Source organism: Hyla sarda, unplaced genomic scaffold, assembly GCF_029499605.1.
Source record: "Hyla sarda isolate aHylSar1 unplaced genomic scaffold, aHylSar1.hap1 scaffold_2217, whole genome shotgun sequence".
NCBI classification, from domain to species: Eukaryota; Metazoa; Chordata; class Amphibia; order Anura; family Hylidae; genus Hyla; species Hyla sarda.
In genome coordinates, this window is record NW_026608892.1 from 1 (window position 1) to 14,389 (window position 14,389).

Here is a 14,389-nt window from a genome sequence, read left to right on the forward strand (position 1 = left end):
CTCTATGGGGGACCCGAAGATAACCAAACGGCTCTCCCATAGAGATACATGGAAGGGGTGTGTTGGCTGCTGCTTTTGTGTGGGATCGAAACACCCTGATTTTGGGGAGAGCCTGGGCCCCGTGCAGGATATCTGGTGGGGTCCCAGCATCGGACCCCTTCCAATCTAAAACATATTCCCTTTCCAAAGCATAGGGGATACGTTTTTCAGCTTTAAATATCTCTTTAACTGTTTTTTGATAGTAGACTCCAGCCATCTGCCACATGACAAACCAGAGGAGCAGCGGACATGACGTGTAGACACCTACATGTGACCAGAGGTGAGGAACACTGTGTGATCTGTACCCTGACCCCGAGGAATCAATCATTCACCAACCACTCTACCAGGGATGGAACATCTACAAACACGGCAGCTGGTGAAAGGGTACAGGCATTACCCTGGGGTGAGGGTGCAGGCGTTACCCTGGGGTGGGGGTGCAGGTGTTACACTGGGTTGAGGGTGCAGGCGTTACACTGTGGTGAGGGTGCTGGTGTTATACTGGGGTGAGGGTGCTGGTGTTATACTGGGGTGGAGGTCCTGGTGGTATCTAGGGGCACATGCCTCTCAGAGGACTCTCCTCGTCTGTGATGGTGCTGTCTGCTCCCAGTCCGGTCACTATACAGGGTGTGCAGTCAGATATCTTCCGTACCATGTGACTATATTCATGTAATGTAACTAAATGCATCCTCCTGCTGGTAATAAATTAATTATTTTTTTCAGGTGTAGACAAGACGTCAGATCTGCTCTGTATGGTCACACGGTGCCCCTGACCTCCAAACATGGCCGCACATTCACAGGTAATATGTCTCCTCCAGCAGATGCCCATAAAGCTCCAGACTATTACAGGATGTATCAGGAGAATATGTCATATCCCACCTGTTGTGGACTGATAATGTGATGGTTATTGTGGTCTTCTGATTATTTCCAGATTTCAGGGGTTGGACATTGTTTTAGGCTTAGTTTCTATCTTTGGAGTAGCTGTGAGGATTTGGAGTTAGTTGTAGTCTTGGTGTGTGGCTTAAGACATGGCTTGTGTTTTTAGAGTTAGGTTGTGACTTTGGAGTCGGCTTTTAGCCTTGGAGTTGGTTTGTGGTTTTGGAGTTCGTTTATGGTTGTGGAGCTGATTTGTAGTCTTAGAGATGGTCTGTGCTTTTTGGATTCGGCTTGCAGTTTTGAAGTCACTTTGTAGTTTTGGAGTAGGTTTTGCAGTAGGTTTGTGGTTTTGGAGTTGGTCGTAGACATGTAATCAGTTTGTCGTTTTTAGATGGTTTGTGGTTTTGGAGTAGGTTTTGGAGTTGGTTTGTGGTTTTGGAGTTGGTTTTGGATTTGGTTTGTGGTTTTGGAGTTGGTTTTGGATTTGGTTTGTGGTTTTTTGAGTTTGTGGTTTTTGAGTTTGTGGTTTTTGAGTTTGTGGTTTTTGAGTTTGTGGTTTTTGAGTTGGCTTCTGGTTTTGGAGTAGATTTTGGAGTATGTTTGTGGTTTTGGAGTAGGTTTGTGGCTTTGGAGTGATCTCCGGGCTCCGGGGGCCCCTGTCAGCCGTTATCGTTCATTACATGTGACAGATGGTTTTTTCTTCCAGGGTTTATTTTCACAGGAGTCAGAGGATGAGGAGATCTGGGAGAAGCCTGTGAGTGACTGGTCCATCCAAGATGTCTGCTCCTGGCTCCAGTACGGGCCCCTACAGAACGCGGCTGGCCTGGTTCAAGCAGCTTATTCCCATCACATCACAGGTATGAGGGCCTGAGGGGGTCTCCATTATCATAACCCACTCTGGTATTATACTAAAGCTCTTATTATAGCTGGCTGACCTGAGGGGACCTGCTTAGTGATGGACATAGATGATATGTGGGACCATGATTAGTGATGATATAGATTATATGTGGGGACATGATTAGTGATGGGACATGGATGGTATGTGGGGACATGTTTAGTGATGGATATAGATGGTATGTGAGGACATGTTTAGTGAAGGAACATGGATGGTATGTGGGAAAAGTTTAGTGATGGTGGATGATGAGGGAAATGTTTTGGATGATGTGCACTTCTTTTACTTTCAGGGCGGGCTCTGCTAAGGTTGACAGACAATTTGCTGCAGAGGATGGGAATCCAACAGGAGAGTTTACGTCAATCCATTCTTGTAGAAGTCTTAGAGCTGAAACTACAGCAGGAAATCCAGCAGCTTCTGCTCATCACGGAGTGTGCGACTGAGCAGGAGTGTCTGTGAGGAAGACCGGGTGAGTGCTGAGGGATGAAGTATGGTGGGACGTGGATATACAAGTAGATAGTATGCCTGGACATCATGGAGGTGGTCTTAGAAGAAGAGTGTGAGTAGGGCTGGATATGGTGAGTGATGACTGTAGAAGTAGAGGGTGAGTAGGGCTGGATATGGTAGGTGATGGCTGTAGAAGTAGAGGATGAGTAGGACTGGATATGGTAGGTGATGACTGTAGAAGTAGAGGATGGGTAGGACTGGATATGGTGGGTGATAACTGTAGAGGATGATTAGGACTAGATATGGTAGGTGATGACTGTAGAAGTAGAGGGTGAGTGGGACTGGATATGGTGAGTGATGACTGTAGAAGTAGAGGGTGAGTAGGGCTGGATATGGTAGGTGATGACTGTAGAAGTAGAGGGTGAATAGGTCTGGATATGGTAGGTGATGACTGTAGAAGTAGAGGGTGAATAGGTCTGGATATGGTAGGTGATGACTGTAGAAGTAGAGGGTGAATAGGACTGGATATGGTAGGTGATGACTGTAGAAGTAGAGGATGAGTAGGGCTGGATATGGTAGGTGATGACTGTAGAAGTAGAGGATGAGTAGGGCTGGATATGGTAGGTGATGACTGTAGAAGTAGAGGATGAGTAGGGCTGGATATGGTAGGTGATGACTGTAGAAGTAGAGGATGAGTAGGACTGGATATGGTAGGTGATGACTGTAGAAGTAGAGGGTGAATAGGACTGGATATGGTAGGTGATGACTGTAGAAGTAGAGGGTGAATAGGGCTGGATATGGTAGATGATGACTGTAGAAGTAGAGGGTGAGTAGGGCTGGATATGGTGGGTGATGACTGTAGAAGTAGAGGGTGAGAAGGACTGGATATGGTGGGTGATGACAGTAGAAGTAGAGGATGAGTAGGGCTGGATATGGTAGGTGATGACTGTAGAAGTAGAGGATGATTAGGACTAGATATGGTAGGTGATGACTGTAGAAGTAGAGGGTGAGTAGGGCTGGATATGGTAGGTGATGGCTGTAGAAGTAGAGGATGAGTAGGACTGGATATGGTAGGTGATGACTGTAGAAGTAGAGGGTGAGTAGGACTGGATATGGTAGGTGATGACTGTAGAAGTAGAGGGTGAGTAGGGCTGGATATGGTAGGTGATGGCTGTAGAAGTAGAGGATGAGTAGGACTGGATATGGTAGGTGATGACTGTAGAAGTAGAGGATGAGTAGGACTGGATATGGTGGGTGATAACTGTAGAGGATGATTAGGACTAGATATGGTAGGTGATGACTGTAGAAGTAGAGGGTGAATAGGACTGGATATGGTAGGTGATGACTGTAGAAGTAGAGGGTGAGTAGGACTGGATATGGTGGGTGATAACTGTAGAGGATGATTAGGACTAGATATGGTAGGTGATGACTGTAGAAGTAGAGGGTGAATAGGACTGGATATGGTAGGTGATGACTGTAGAAGTAGAGGGTGAGTGGGACTGGATATGGTGAGTGATGACTGTAGAAGTAGAGGGTGAGTAGGGCTGGATATGGTAGGTGATGGCTGTAGAAGTAGAGGATGAGTAGGACTGGATATGGTAGGTGATGACTGTAGAAGTAGAGGGTGAGTAGGACTGGATATGGTAGGTGATGACTGTAGAAGTAGAGGGTGAGTAGGGCTGGATATGGTAGGTGATGGCTGTAGAAGTAGAGGATGAGTAGGACTGGATATGGTAGGTGATGACTGTAGAAGTAGAGGATGAGTAGGACTGGATATGGTGGGTGATAACTGTAGAGGATGATTAGGACTAGATATGGTAGGTGATGACTGTAGAAGTAGAGGGTGAATAGGACTGGATATGGTAGGTGATGACTGTAGAAGTAGAGGGTGAGTAGGACTGGATATGGTGGGTGATAACTGTAGAGGATGATTAGGACTAGATATGGTAGGTGATGACTGTAGAAGTAGAGGGTGAATAGGACTGGATATGGTAGGTGATGACTGTAGAAGTAGAGGGTGAGTGGGACTGGATATGGTGAGTGATGACTGTAGAAGTAGAGGGTGAGTAGGGCTGGATATGGTAGGTGATGGCTGTAGAAGTAGAGGATGAGTAGGACTGGATATGGTAGGTGATGACTGTAGAAGTAGAGGATGAGTAGGACTGGATATGGTAGGTGATGACTGTAGAAGTAGAGGATGAGTAGGACTGGATATGGTAGGTGATGGCTGTAGAAGTAGAGGATGAGTAGGACTGGATATGGTAGGTGATGACTGTAGAAGTAGAGGGTGAATAGGTCTGGATATGGTAGGTGATGACTGTAGAAGTAGAGGGTGAGTAGGGCTGGATATGGTAGGTGATGGCTGTAGAAGTAGAGGATGAGTAGGACTGGATATGGTGGGTGATGACTGTAGAAGTAGAGGGTGAGAAGGACTGGATATGGTGGGTGATGACTGTAGAAGTAGAGGGTGAGTAGGGCTGGATATGGTGTGTGATGACTGTAGAAGTAGAGGGTGAGAAGGACTGGATATGGTGGGTGATGACTGTAGAAGTAGAGGGTGAGAAGGACTGGATATGGTAGGTGATGACTGTAGAAGTAGAGGGTGAGAAGGACTGGATATGGTAGGTGATGACAGTAGAAGTAGAGGGTGAGTAGGGCTGGATATGGTAGGTGATGGCTGTAGAAGTAGAGGATGAGTAGGACTGGATATGGTAGGTGATGGCTGTAGAAGTAGAGGGTGAGTAGGGCTGGATATGGTAGGTGATGGCTGTAGAAGTAGAGGGTGAGAAGGACTGGATATGGTGGGTGATGACTGTAGAAGTAGAGGGTGAGAAGGACTGGATATGGTGGGTGATGACTGTAGAAGTAGAGGGTGAGTAGGGCTGGATATGGTGGGTGATGACTGTAGAAGTAGAGGGTGAGAAGGACTGGATATGGTGGGTGATGACTGTAGAAGTAGAGGGTGAGAAGGACTGGATATGGTAGGTGATGACTGTAGAAGTAGAGGGTGAGAAGGACTGGATATGGTGGGTGATGACTGTAGAAGTAGAGGGTGAGTAGGGCTGGATATGGTAGGTGATGACTGTAGAAGTAGAGGGTGAGAAGGACTGGATATGGTAGGTGATGACTGTAGAAGTAGAGGGTGAATAGGGCTGGATATGGTAGGTGATGGCTGTAGAAGTAGAGGATGAGTAGGGCTGGATATGGTAGGTGATGACTGTAGAAGTAGAGGGTGAGCAGGACTGGATATGGTAGGTGATGACTGTAGAGGATGAGTAGGACTAGCTCCAGTTCCTCTGTTTTATTGGTCAGACTTCTGGCATTAGTCATCATGCAATTCAATGGTGTATGATTTTTCTTCCTATGAAGCCTATCCCTATTAACTATTCTAACCCCTCCCCCACGCCTATCCCTATTAACAATTCTAACCCCTCCTCCGCTCTTATCCCTATTAACTATTCTAACCCCTCCCCCGCTCCTATCCCTATTATTCTAACCCCTCCCCCCGCTCCTATCCCTATTAACTATTCTAATCCCTCCCCCACTCCTATCCCTATTAACTATTCTAATCCCTCCCTCCGCTCCACCCCCAGGTACATTAATAAGTCCCCCCTCTCTATCTCCACTAGTCCCTAGTTTAAACACTCCTCCACCCTTCTAGCCATCTTCTCCCCAAGCACAGCGCCCGTCCCTACGGTAGAGCCGGTAACCGACAGCAAAGTCAGCCCAGTTCTCCATGAACCCAAACCCTTCCTTCCTACACCAGCTTCTGAGCCACTTGTTTACCTCCATGATCTCCCGCTGCCTCTCTGGTGCGGCTCGTGGTACAGGTCCCTGATCTCCCGCTGCCTCTCTGGTGCGGCTCGTGGTACAGGGAATAATTCAGAAAATATTTCCTTGGAGGTCCTTGCCTTAAGCTTGCGGTCTAAGTCCCTGAAATAATTTTTAAGGACACTCCACCTACCTCTTACTTTGTCATTGGTACCAATATGTACCATGACCGCTGGGTCCTCTCCAGCCCCACCCAGCAACCTGTCAACCCGATCTGCGATGTGCCAAACTCTAGCGCCAGGAAGACAACACACTGATCGGCGATCCCGGTCTTTGTGACAGATTGCCCTGTCTGTCCCCCTAATAATTGATTCCCCCACTACCAGTACCTGTCTGGCCTGCCCTGCACTCCTGCCTCCCTCCTTACTGGAGCAGACCCCCCCCCCTGGCGGTCAGAGGCAGAGTCCTGCTGCAGTACTGCATCGGTCAGTATCGGTCATCACCACATGATGGATGATTGTGTTCTGGTTGTTGTTTCAGGATGAAGCTGTGGATATGTAAGGAGCTGCAGACAGTGTCAGCCATGCTGGATGCTTGAGCTATGTGCTCCCTGGTGCCAGAGTCAACTTAATTTTACGTTGTGGTCCTTGTAGGAGCTGGGGCCCCTGACCGAGAGCGCTATAGAACCATGCAACAACTGGTACCAGTCTATTCTACAACCTAGGAAGACCATGGACTGTTCTTCTGTAACCTAGGAGGACCATACTGTACCAGGTGCTGGACTGTTCTCCTGTAACCTAGGAGGACCATGCTGTACCAGGTCCTGGACTGTTCTCCTGTAACCTAGGAGGACCATACTGTACCAGGTGCTGGACTGTTCTCCTGTAACCTAGGAGGACCATACTGTACCAGGTCCTGGACTGTTCTCCTGTAACCTAGAAGGACCATACTGTACCAGGTGCTGGACTGTTCTCCTGTAACCTAGAAGGACCATGCTGAACCAGGTGCTGGACTGTTCTCCCGTAACCATGAAGGACCATGCTGAACCAGGTGCTGGACTGTTCTACTTTAACCTATAAGGACCATACTTTACCAGGTGCTGGACGGTTCTCTGTCATATAACCTATAAGGACCATACTTTACCAGGTGCTGGACTGTTTTCTGTCCTATAACCTGTAAGGACCATACTTTACCAGGTGCTGGACTGTTCTCTGTCATATAACCTATAAGGACCATACTTTACCAGGTAATGGACTGTTCTCTGTCATATAACCTAGGAGGACCATACTTTACCAGGTGATGGACTGTTCTCTGTCATATAACCTATAAGGACCATACATTACCAGGTGCTGGACTGTTCTCTGTCATATAACCTATAAGGACCATACTTTACCAAGTGCTGGACTGTTCTGTCATATAACCTAGGAGGACCATACTTTACCTGGTGCTGGACTGTTCTCTGCCATATAACCTAGGAGGACCATACATTACCTGGTGCTGGACTGTTCTCTGTCATATAACCTATAAGGACCATACTTTACCTGGTGCTGGACTGTTCTCTGTCATATAACCTATAAGGACCATACTTTACCAAGTGCTGGACTGTTCTCTGCCATATAACCTATAAGGACCATACATTACCAGGTGCTGGACTGTTCTCTGTCATATAACCTAGGAGGACCATACTTTACCTGGTGCTGGACGGTTCTCTGTCATATAACCTATAAGGACCATACTTTACCTGGTGCTGGACTGTTCTCTGTCATATAACCTAGGAGGACCATACTTTACCTGGTGCTGGACTGTTCTCCATCATATAACCTATAAGGACCATACTTTACCAAGTGCTGGACTGTTCTCTGCCATATAACCTAGGAGGACCATACTTTTCCTGGTGCTGGACTGTTCTCCATCATATAACCTAGGAGGACCATACTTTACCTGGTGCTGGACTGTTCTCTGTCATATAACCTAGGAGGACCATACATTACCTGGTGCTGGACTGTTCTCTGTCATATAACCTATAAGGACCATACTTTACCTGGTGCTGGACTGTTCTCCATCATATAACCTAGGAGGACCATACATTACCTGGTGCTGGACTGTTCTCTGTCATATAACCTAGGAGGACCATACATTACCAGGTGCTGGACTGTTCTCTGTCATATAACCTATAAGGACCATACTTTACCTGGTGCTGGACTGTTCTCCATCATATAACCTAGGAGGACCATACATTACCTGGTGCTGGACTGTTCTCTGTCATATAACCTAGGAGGACCATACATTACCAGGTGCTGGACTGTTCTCTGTCATATAACCTATAAGGACCATACTTTACCAGGTGCTGGACTGTTCTCCATCATATAACCTAGGAGGACCATACATTACCTGGTGCTGGACTGTTCTCTGTCATATAACCTATAAGGACCATACTTTACCTGGTGCTGGACTGTTCTCTGTCATATAACCTAGGAGGACCATACATTACCAGGTGCTGGACTGTTCTCTGTCATATAACCTATAAGGACCATACATTACCAGGTGCTGGACTGTTCTCTGTCATATAACCTAGGAGGACCATACATTACCTGGTGCTGGACTGTTCTCTGTCATATAACCTATAAGGACCATACATTACCTGGTGCTGGACTGTTCTCTGTCATATAACCTATAAGGACCATACTTTACCTGGTGCAGGACTGTTCTCCATCATATAACCTAGGAGGACCATACATTACCAGGTGCTGGACTGTTCTCTGTCATATAACCTATAAGGACCATACATTACCAGGTGCTGGACTGTTCTCTGTCATATAACCTAGGAGGACCATACATTACCAGGTGCTGGACTGTTCTCTGTCATATAACCTATAAGGACCATACATTACCAGGTGCTGGACTGTTCTCCATCATATAACCTAGGAGGACCATACTTTACCTGGTGCTGGACTGTTCTCTGTCATATAACCTATAAGGACCATACATTACCAGGTGCTGGACTGTTCTCCATCATATAACCTAGGAGGACCATGCCATGTACATTTACGTCCTGTGCATAACCGCGGGCATCGGAGCAATGCCCGTGTCATGCGCGGCTGATCCCGGCTGCTGATCGCAACCAGGGACCCAACGGCAATGGCCGACGCCCGTGATCTCGCGGGCGTCCGCCATTAACCCCTCAGGTGCCGGGATCAATACAGATCCCGGCATCTGCGGCAGTGCGCGATTTAAATGAACGATCGGATCGCCCACAGCGCTGCTGCGGGGATCCGATCATTCAGAACGCCGCACGGAGGTCCCCTCACCTTCCTGCTTCCGGCTCCAGGCGTCTCCTGCTCTGGTCTGTGATCGAGCAGACAATACTAGGAGATGGCCGATAATACTGATCTGTTCTATGTCCTATACATAGAACAGATCAGTATTAGCAATCATGGTATTGCTATGATTTTTTTTTTACACTTGAATAGTGTAAAAAGTGTAAAAAAATAAAAAAATTTAAAAGTAAAAAAAAAAAGTGAAAAAACTATTCAAGTGTAAAAAAAAAAATGTTAAAAAATGTAAAGGTAAAAAAAAAGTGAAAAATCCCCTCCCCCAATAAAAAAGTAAAACGTCAGTTTTTTCCTATTTTACCCCCAAAAAGCGTAAAAAAATAAATTTTATAGACATATTTGGTATCGCCGCGTGCGTAAATGTCCGAACAATTAAAATAAAATGTTAATGATCCCGTACGGTGAACGGCGGTGAACGTAAAAAAAAAACAAAAAAGTCCAAAATTGCTACTTTTTTAATACATTTTATAACAAAAAAATTATAAAAAATGTATTTAAAGTTTTTTATATGCAAATGTGGTATCAAAAAAAAGTACAGATCATGGCGCAAAAAAATTAGCCCTCATACCGCCGCTTATACAGAAAAATAAAAATGTTACAGGTCATCAAAATAAAGGGATTATAAACGTACTAATTTGGTTAAAAAGTTTGTGATTTTTTTTTTAAGCGCAACAATAATATAAAAGTATATAATAATGGGTATCATTTTAATCGTATTGACCCTCAGAATAAAGAACACACATAATTTTTACCATAAATTGTACGGCGTGAAAACGAAACCTTCCAAAATTAGCAAAATTGCGTTTTTCTTTTTAATTTCCCCACAAAAATAGTGTTTTTTGGTTGCACCATACATTTTATGATATAATGAGTTATGTGATTACAAAGGACAAAGGGTCGCGCAAAAAACAAGCCCTCATACTAGTCTGTGGATGAAAATATAAAAGAATTATGATTTTTAGAAGGCGAGGAGGAAAAAATGAAAACGTAAAAATTAAATTGTCTGTCGTCCTTAAGGCCAAAATGGGCTGAGTCCTTAAGGGGTTAAGGACAAAGGGCATACCTGTACGCCCTGCGCCCGCTCCCTTTCTATAACACAGGGTCACGCAGTGACCCCGCATCATAGCGGGTCGGGCCCGGCCTCTTACAACGGGCGGGACCCATGGCTAATTGCGCGCATCATAGATAGAGGTGCCGAGCGCTATTAACTCTTTAGACGCCGCGATCATAGTTGATCACTGCGTCTAAAGTTATAAAAAAGCCCTCAGGGCAGCTCAGTTGGGCTGAACAGGACTACTACTCCTGATCAGCTAGGACACACAAGGAGGGTCCCTTTTCTGCCTCCTGCATGTCTGATCGCCGAATGACTGCTCCATGCCTGAGATCCAGGCAGGAGCAGTCAAGCTGCGATAACACTGATCAATGCTATGCTGTGGCATAGCAGTGATCAGTGTAGGAAATCAGTGTAATGTATATTATAGTCTCCTATGAGGGCTATAACACTGCAAAAAGAAAAAAGTTAATAAGATCATTTAACCCCCCTAATAAAAGTTTGAATCACCCCCCTTTTCCCATTTAAAAAAATAAAACAAAACTGTGTAAATAAAAATAAACATATGTGGTATCACCACATGTGAAAATGTCCAAACGCTAAAAAAATATTTTTAATTAAACTGCACTCTCAATGGCGTACGCGCAAAAAATTTCCAAAGTCCAAAATAGCGTTTTTTTGGTCATTTTCTAACGTAAAAAAAAATTAAAAGCGATCAAAAAGTCAGATCAAAACAAAAATGGTACCGATTAAAACTTAGATCGCGGCGCAAAAATTAGACCTCATACCACCCCATACGCGGAAAAATAAAGAAAGTTATAGGGGTCAGAATATGACAATTTTAAATGTATTAATTTTCTTGCATGTAGTTATGATTTTTTTCAGAACTGCAACAATATCAAACCTATATAAGTAGGGGATCATTTTAATCGTATGGACCTACAGAATAAAGAGAAGGTGTAATCTTTCCCGAAAAATTTACTGCATAGAAACCGAAGCCTCCAAAAGTCAGAAAATGGCGTTTTTTCTTCAATTTTGTCGCACAATGTTTTTTTTTTTTTTTTTTTTGGGTTTCTGGGTTTCGCCGTAGATTTTTGGGTAAAATGACTGATGTCATTACAAAGTAGAATTGGTGGCGCAAAAAAATAAGCATCATATGGATTTTAGATTCAAAATTGAAAGGGTTATGATTTTTAGGATGAAAAAATAAAAGTGCAAAAATGGAAAAATGCTCGGTCCTTAAGGGGTTAAATATTTCCGGCATTTCTGCAACAATCATTCCGCAGCAGAAATTGTGCAGTGGGAACGACAGTGAAGAATCCTCATAAAGTTAATGGGGAATACATTTAGGTAGAATTCCCCTCTGAAAATTCATGCAGAATTCCACACAGATTTTCTGCCGTGTGAACGCGGCCTAAAGGAGGCCCTGAGCAAAATAATACCAACACACCAGAAACACCACCAATAAACAGTGACTAATACCATACTGAATAAAACTGCTAGAGCAAGATCAACATTCCCCCCTACGGTGACCATATGAAGGTATATACCAGCTGTACACAGGATCTGTATCCATATAAGGGATTATATACGGGACCATATAGAGGTAGATATCGGCTGTACACAGGATCTGTATACAGTGGGGATCAAAAGTTTGGGCACCCCAGGTAAAAATTTGCATTAATTTGCATAAAGAACCCAAGGAAAGATGAAAAAATCTCCAAAAGGCGTCAAATTACAGATTAGACATTCTTATAATATGTCACCAAAAGTTACATTTTATTTCCATCATTTACACTTTCAAAATAACAGAAAACAAAAAAATGGCGTAGAAGAGGTTTTCTTCTGATGACTCTTCCATGAAGACCATATTTGTACAAGTTTCTCTTTATAGTAGAATAGTGTACCACAATTCCAGTGTCTGCCAGATCTTTCTGGAGGGATTGTGCAGTCAAACGTGGGTTTTGAATTGTTTTTCTCACAATCCTGCGAGCTGTTCTGTCTGATATTTTTCTTGGTCTTCCAGATCTTGCTTTAACTTCCACTGTTCCTGATGACTGCCATTTCTTAATTACATTCTGAACAGAGGATATTGACATCTGAAAACGTTTTGCTATCTTCTTATAGCCTTCTCCTGCTTTGTGAGCGTCAACTATTTTCAGTTTCAGATTTCTAGACAACTGCTTAGAAGAACCCGTGGTGCTGATTGTTGGGGCAAGGTCAGATGAGTCTGGGCATTTAAAACCTTTGAGATTGACATCACCCGGTCTTCCCAGATGATGATTGAGAACAATCCGTGACACTGGCAGGTCTCAGCTTTGCAAATGGGGCAGTGCATGCTATAAATTCTGCAGGGTGCACAAACTTTTGCAGACGCCATTTTTTTGTTTTCTGTTATTATGAAAGTGTAAATGATGGAAATAAAATGTAACTTTTGGTGACATATTATAAGAATGTCTAATCTGTAATTTGATGCCTTTTGGAGATTTTTCCATCTTTCCTTGGCTTCTTTATGCACATTAATACAAATTTTTACCTGGGGTGCACAAACTTTTGATCCCCACTGTACTATATAAGAGATTATATACCGGACCATAGAGAGGTAAATACCGGCTGTACACAGGATCTGTATACCATATGAGTGATTAACCGTATAGAGTAGGCATAGGCAACCTTCGGCACGGCAGATGTTTTAGACTACATCTCCCATGATGCTCTTACAGCCAAAATGCGGTCAAAGCATCATGGGAGATGGAGTTCAAAACATCTGCAGTGCTGAAGGTTTCCTATGCCTGATATAGAGGTATGTACATGCTGTACACAGGATCTGTATACCATATAAATGATTATATACAGGACCACACAGATGTATATTCCAGCTGTACACAGGATCTGTATCCATATAAGTAATTTTATACAGGACCATATAAATGAAAATACCAGCTGTACACAGGATCTGTATACCATATAAGTGATTATATACATGACCACAAGCAGAAGATAAGACAGCACAGGACCCATCCACCATGCCAGTGGTTGATGACTGTAGAAATAGAGGGTGAGTAGGACTGGATATGGTGGGTGATGACTGTAGAAGTAGAGGGTGAGTAGGCCTGGGCACAATAGGTGATGACTGTAGAAGCAGAGGGTGAGTAGAGCTGGTTATGGTAGGTGATGACTGTAGAAGTAGACGATGAATAGGGATGGATATGTTGAGTGATGACTGTAGAAATAGAGGGTGAGTAGGGCTGGATATGGTAGGTGATGACTGTAGAAGTAGAGGGTGAGTAGGACTGGATATGGTGGGTGATGATTGTAGAAGTAGAGGATGAATATGGTTTGGATATGGTAGGTGATGACTGTAGAAGTAGAGGGTGAGTAGGACTGGATATGGTAGGTGATGACTGTAGAAGTAGAGGGTGAATAGGGCTGGATATGGTAGGTGATGACTGTAGAAGTAGAGGGTGAGTAGGACTGGATATGGTAGGTGATGACTGTAGAAGTAGAGGATAAATATGGTTTGGATATGGTAGGTGATGACTGTAGAAGTAGAGGGTGAGTAGGGCTAGATATGGTAGGTGATGACTAGAAGTAGAGGATAAATATGGTTTGGATATGGTAGGTGATGACTGTAGGAAGTAGAGGGTGAATAGGACTGGATATGGTAGGTGATGACTGTAGAAGTAGAGGGTGAATAGGGCTGGATATGGTAGGTGATGACTGTAGAAGTAGAGGATGAGCAGGACTGGATATGGTGGGTGATGACTGTAGAAGTAGAGGGTGAGTAGGGCTGGATATGGTAGGTGATGACTGTAGAAGTAGAGGATGAGCAGGACTGGATATGGTGGGTGATGACTGTAGAAGTAGAGGGTGAATAGGTCTGGATATGGTAGGTGATGACTGTAGAAGTAGAGGATGAGCAGGACTGGATATGGTGGGTGATGACTGTAGAAGTAGAGGGTGAATAGGTCTGGATATGGTAGG

The 14,389-nt window shown here is 44.3% G+C and overlaps 1 long non-coding RNA gene across 2 annotated transcripts; it reads left to right on the forward strand.

Moving 5' to 3' along the window:
• Positions 1–100: 100 nt before the first annotated feature.
• Positions 101–8,208, forward strand: LOC130320670 (uncharacterized). 2 transcript variants are annotated; one of them, XR_008866531.1, is made up of 5 exons: positions 101–319; positions 760–836; positions 1,619–1,769; positions 2,097–2,273; positions 6,563–8,208. It is a non-coding gene; the product is annotated as an uncharacterized LOC130320670 (long non-coding RNA). The 2 variants fall into 2 exon arrangements; XR_008866530.1 differs by having other exon boundaries at positions 104–836.
• Positions 8,209–14,389: the final 6,181 nt, after the last annotated feature.